Source organism: Dendrobates tinctorius, unplaced genomic scaffold (assembly GCF_039654945.1).
Source record: "Dendrobates tinctorius isolate UK_male_01 unplaced genomic scaffold, ASM3965494v1 ptg000159l, whole genome shotgun sequence".
Classification (NCBI taxonomy): Eukaryota; Metazoa; Chordata; class Amphibia; order Anura; family Dendrobatidae; genus Dendrobates; species Dendrobates tinctorius.
In genome coordinates, this window is record NW_027361826.1 from 7670416 (window position 1) to 7676739 (window position 6324).

Here is a 6324-nt window from a genome sequence, read left to right on the forward strand (position 1 = left end):
GGAAACCTTTCTTCCTCTCACCCGCCTTGGTTAGGATCTCGTCCAGTTCCGTGCCAAACAGGTACTTACCCTGGCAGGGTATAGCGCAAAGTTTGGTCTTTGTCTGCGTATCGCCTCTCCACCCCTTTAACCATAAGGCCCGCATTGGTTAGCCCTGCTGCTCTAGCAGATAATCGGAGCGAGTCAGCTGAGGAGTCAGATACGAAGGCCGCTGCCCCCTTAATCAGTGGAATAGAGGAAAGGAGCTTGTCTCTAGATGATCCGCTTTTAATCTTCCCTTCTAAGTCATCCAACCATATTAACATGGACCTTGCTGTGCATGTGGCTGCTATCGCTGGCTTAAAGGCTGCCGTGCATGCCTCCCAAGATCGCTTGAGGAAAGTATCTGCCTTACGATCTAATGAATCAGCTAGCGACCCCGAATCTTCCACCAGCAGGGAAGATCTGCGAGAAGTGGAGGCCACTGCTGCGTCTACTTTGGGGGCTCTCGACCAAGACGTCAATTCCTCATCAAACGGGTATTTCCGTTTTGAAGTTAAGGGGAGGAAAGTTCTCTGACCCTGCTTCTCCCACTCCCTCCTCACCAGCTCCTTTATTGCTGGAACTACTGGGAAGGCCCGGATCTTTTTCCAGGAGATACCCTCGAACATCATCTCTTGCGGAGTTTTGGGGTCCTTAGTCTCAGGTAACCCCATGGTATTTCAGACAGACTTCACCAAATTATTAACACTGTCCGTGGGGAAACACGTCTGCTCCTCCTCATCTGAGGATAAGTACTCCTGGGATCTATCCGATTCCAGCTCCCCAGTCTCTGACGGCGATCTAGACGCCAGTGAAGCTATTCCTCTGACAGAGGAGTGCCCCCCAGACTACTGGAGCTGCCTAAGGCCCGTAGCTCCTCTCTAATAATTGCTCGTATATCTTCCTTCTTTCCCGAGGATTCCTCCTGGAAGGTCTGCTCGATACAAGACTGACAGTCTCTTAGGGTGGCCGTCTGGAAGGGGCTGGGAACATAAGGCACACTCTCTATGTTTCGCCTTCTCCGTTCTTTTGGCCTAAAGGGTATGAACAAGAGGGACACCATCAGCTGTGAGCCTGACTAAAAATACTCACCCGCGAATTTCGTCAGCATACCAGCTGCGGGGTTTGCGACTCAGGCTGAGGCAAGACGTGGGACGGTTTCTTCTCTTTCCGCTTCTTTTCCGTGGCCTCGCTCTGCCTAGAGTGCCTGCTGGAATCTCTCCTGGAGCTGCCACTTCTCCTGGTGCTGCCGCTCCTTCTCGTGCTTCCGCTTTTTCTGCTGCATGTGGGGATTCCCTTGGCTGGCTCAACTGGAGCAAAACCAGGTCGTTTGTGTACGACATAGCTTCGCACCGGTGTGGTTCTGGCCGGTGTTTTTTTATGCAGCTTCCTGGTTTCGCCCCCTCTTTATTTTTTTCTATCTCCCCCTAGTGCGCATGCGCGGTCGCCTGCTCTCGCGATTCCGCACTCTTCTGTCTCACCTAACCCCGGAAGCTGTTCCTGTACTTCCGGGTCGCTATGCCTCAGCATGGGAACTCCGGCTTCCTCCTCTGCTCGGCGTCTCCCGATTGCTGTCCCCGGTCTCGCCAGGACATACTCTGCACCAGGTATGTCATTCTCCCTTTCAGCGCTGCTGGCACTAATACGACCACGCGAGCTCGGGGCCTCTGTTTCTCCCCGGCCTCGCTCCGTCAGGGGGGGTACCATCCCCAGTGCCGCGCTTCTTTAATGCGTATGTCCCCGTGTTCCAGGGGGGACCTGCCCACAAAAGTGAGCCTCAGCACTCCTCACCGAGGCCTCACCTGCATTACCAGCCAAGGGGGGAGCCATTCTCTGATCCGCCCGACGCTGCTTCCAGCCCTGGGGCCCCTGCTGCTCATATCATGCACGCGGGTGGCTACCAGGCCAGGCATCCTCTTCTGCGGGTTCCTTCTAGAAACAGGAAACCAAACTGAGGGAGCTCGCCCCATTTATCTCTCTGTAGGTTTCCTGTTCCTAGGGGCGGATCCCCTCTCAGTGGGTGCTGTTGTGGCGAAGAGGAAAAAACTGTGCGTCTTTATTTCACATGAATTCCATCAATGGATATGTGGACATGCAGGACGTTAGAGGGATGCTAGGGGAGGGAGGTGCCGGACAAGTGCTGTTTCGCGATTACTCGCTTCTACGGGTCCATGTGAGACCTGCAGATTTCTTCTTTTTTCATTTCACATTGAAATATTCATGTTTTTTCATGCAAGCACCTCCGTTTTTTGACTGAAATATATGCCGCAATACTTCAGATAAATAGCTCCGTCTGTTAATGTGGTGATTTGTGTGCCCTAGTTTGCCGTTCATCTGTCTGCTTTTTGTTGAGGGCTTATTTTTTGTATACTGAGCTTGACATTTTTATTGATACCATTTTAGTGTATAGACGATCCTTTGATCGCCCGTTATTGCATTTTACTGCAATGTAGCAGCGACCAAAAAACTGTAGTTCTGGCGTTTTGAATTTTTTTCTCGTTACGCCGTTTACTGATCTGGTTAATTATTTTGCAATATCGATAGATCAGGCAGTTCTGGACGGGGTGATACCAAATATGTGCATGCTTGATTTTTTTTTTTTTATTGTTTTATTTTGAATGCAGCAAAAGGGGTGTGATTTGAACTTTTATATTTTTGTAATATTTTTAAAACCTTTTTTATTTTACTGATGGGCAGGATTTTCAGTGTGCTTGCCGGAAGCGCGAGTTAAATGCCGCTGTCAGAGTTTGACATTTAATAGGTTAACAGCCGCGGGTGGATTGCGATTTCACCCGTGGCTGTTAGAGGCACATGTCAGCTGTTCCCAACATGTGCTGGGAAAGATGTGGTCTCACCGCCGAAGCCCACATCAAAGGGAAGCATTTCAACGTGGAGTACTATTACGCCCGATGTCGGAAAGAAATTAAAGGGTTTTTCACCACGAGCAAAGTACATTTTAATCAATAGATCTTGGAATAAAAATAATTTCCACAATTGGATGTGTTTAACCAGTTTCAACATCGGGGGTAAATTTACGACGATGTCGGACTCCCTCTCTTCGATGTGGGCTCCGGCGGTGAGCCCACATCTTTACCAGTACATGACAGCTGTTTTGAACAGCTGACACGTGCCCAGAACAGCCATGAGTGGAATCGCGATCCACACTCAGCTATTAATCCGTCAAATGCTGCTGTCAAACGCTGACAATCGTGCCGGAAATCCGCCCATTGGTGACCCTCGTCACATGATCATGAGTCACTGATGGGTTGGCATGACAACCAGAGGTCGCCTGATTTTTTTTTTGTGAGGTAAAACATTGCTTAAAAATGGGCAGTGAACTGTTTTACCTCACAGAAAGAATCAGCTATGATCCTGTGCTGTAATGTCTATATATTATTTTGCTCTCTTCACTGCCCCGAAGCTGTGGTATGAGGAGACCATGTCCCTGCATCTTTTGGGTAGGTGAGATGACCGAAAAAGCAATTTTGGCACTTTTATTTTACAACAGCATTTAATATATGGGTTAAAAAATGTTATATTTCGATAGAGCTGATCTTTAAGTGTGTGACGATAACCAGAAAGCTCATTTTAATTGGGGAGATTGAAATAGGCTTTTAGGGTTTTTTTTGGTTTAAATATTTTTTTTTTTTTTAATGTTTTACCTATTGTTTTCTCTTTATTAGCTTCCCTAGAACAGTTGAACATGTGATTGCCTATACAATATACTGTAAAACATCAGTTTTGTAGCACATCTAAGGACACCCTACAATTGAGCAGAATCCCCATGTACATAAATACAGGAGTTCCAACCAGGTCATCACTGATGGTGGCAGGAGTCCAGGCCCTGTTCTCACATGGGTCACATTAGCTGGAGGAGCACGCATGCTACTTTACCGAGAACCAGCAATGGTTTGTGTATTATTTTCCCCTAAGGCCTGCTTCACACTTCTGTTTTTTGAAGTCAGTCAAAATCTGCCAATTTTTTTTAAAAACGGATCCGCCAAAAAGGGGCGGATCCATTTTTTTCCCCATAGACTTACATTAGTGGCGGATCCGATCGTCCGTCCCACCTGTTTTTTGATTTTAGCGTCTCCCGGGTGGATGAGACGGACCCGCAATGTTTTTTTTCTTTGACGGTCCGCCATTTTGAAAATCTCTCTCTCTTTCCCCTACTCACTCTCTCTCCCCTACTTCTCGTTTTTGGCAGGTGACACCTGTCCGCCAGCAACGGAAGTATGAAACAGGCCTAAGGCCACGCTCAGTATTTGGTGAGTATTTTACCTCAGTATTTGTAAGCCAAAACCAGGAGAGGAACAATCAGAGGAAAAGTATAATAGAAACACGTCACCACTTCTGGATTTATCACCTACTCCTGGTTTTGGCTTACACATACTGAGGTAAATACTGATAGTGTGAACGAGACCTTACACATTAAATCTCAGACAGCTCCTGCACCTGTCCACAACGCACATGTGACTGGCCTCGCTATAACAATGATTGCCTGAACGCAGCGGCCTAAGGCTACTTTCACACTAGCGTTTCCTGGAGCTGCGGAGGAATGCACACGGCCGCCGTGAAGCTCCGCCCACAGCCACACCTCCTCCGGTCAGCTCCGCCTATCGGCGCATTGCGCTGCATGCGACCTGCGTACCCTATCTTTAGCATTGGGTACGCAGGCTGTGCGCAGGTATGCGTTTGCCGGCGCAAGCGTCCTTTTGACGGTGCGCCGACCTATGCCAAACGCACCGGCAAACGCAAACCTGGGCACCCAATGCTAAAGATAGGGTACGCAGGTCGCATGCAGCGTAATGCACCAATAGGCGGAGCTGACCGGAGGTGCGGCCATGGGCGGAGGTGCACGGCGGCCGTGTGCATCCCTCCGCAGTGCCAGGAAACGCCAGTGTGAAACTAGCCTAAGGCAAATACGAAAGCCTGGTGCTAACTAGTATTAAGGAGAAGGGCCCGCCAGCACCGAGGCCAGGCGCCCGCCAGCACCGAGGCCAGGCGCCCGCCAGCACCGAGGCCAGGCGCCCGCCAGCAGTTAGGTTTTGTCTGATTTTCATCCCGAAATAAACAAATGGCCAATTTTCCATCTGTGTCGTCACCCATGTGACCTGTGTTCTTATCCATCAGTAATAACATCTACTGAACGGCTCACAGGTTCCCCCATTGATGGCGGCTATGTGTCTGTAAGCAGCGGTGATCCTTGTGGGGACTGATTTGTATGGTGCACCCATAGACTTGAATGGCCGTGTCTCCTACATAATACGGATTAGTATACGGTGCGATTGGTTTTTTAATAACTGACACCCCTCTGGATAGGGCAGTGGGCTTACACTGATCATAGGGCAGAATATTTGAGGCTTTCCTGCAAAAATCACTGTACTTGTGCACCTCACCTACGTATTACTCACTGTTCACACTGCAGCATGGACTCTCCGGTACAGCAAGGAAAATTGAACCATTTGTAAAGGCCCTAGTTACTATCGGACATGGGCATGAAAGAGTTACTGCCGACGTCACGCGGACTAGTTTCTCCTTTTTCGGAGTGAGCGCACGGATACCGCTGGCTGCATTAAGCGCTCACACACCATTCTGGTGAGACGAACGAGTGCTAAAAATAAAAATTGCTGCTAGCAACAGCTTTCTCATTGGACGAGCAATTGTCAAAGTCGACACATTATTGGCCGGGGAGCTCCACCAATCGCCGCGCGAGTTCTGTAATGCGTCAGCATTACGTAAATGACACGTAGAGGCTGACGGGACTTGTAGTATTGTTTGCAGTAGTAGTGAGGCGGTGACCTCTGAGCAGAGCGTTGTGCACGCGCATTGTGCTCGTTGTATCGCGCCTTCCCTCTGGTGTATGGGCACTGAGTAGACGGATAATGAGGGCGGGAGCGGTTTACCCTCCCCCTTATAATTTCAGGTGCAGTAATGGTGGTGCCTCACCAGTCTGTGCCCCATACAGTGTATGTAACCCGGCCCTGGTCGTGCCACGCTGGTCAGTGCCTCCTTAAAGTGGCTGTGTATATTGTTCGATACTGATTGCTGTCAGTATTGCCGCTGGTGGTGCTGGGGGGATTGTTACATTTTCAGTACCCAGTCCTTTACCTGTTGCATTGCGGTCCTGTGAGCACTGTGGTCCCTCTATTCATTGCACTAAGTGAAGGCGTTGTCTTGGGTACAAGATTCAGTAGTTATGAACCACCTGAGTATTACCCGCTGAAGTCAAGTACTGTCTATCTGCTCCTGCTGATTGTCAGCAGCGCTGATGTAACGTTGATGGCGCTGCACCAATCAGTG

General features: G+C 49.3%; 1 protein-coding gene across 2 annotated transcripts in view; it reads right to left on the reverse strand.

Moving 5' to 3' along the window:
- The window catches only part of TOB2 (transducer of ERBB2, 2), a 29528-nt gene extending 23915 nt beyond the window's left edge, over positions 1 to 5613 (reverse strand). The window contains exon 1 of one of the 2 annotated variants that reach the window (XM_073549468.1): positions 5436 to 5613. The gene's annotated coding sequence lies outside the window, so the exon portion shown is untranslated. Of the gene's footprint in view, positions 1 to 5420 lie in introns of both variants that reach the window. The other variant, XM_073549469.1, reaches the window with a different exon arrangement.
- Between the last annotated feature and the right edge of the window lie 711 nt (positions 5614 to 6324).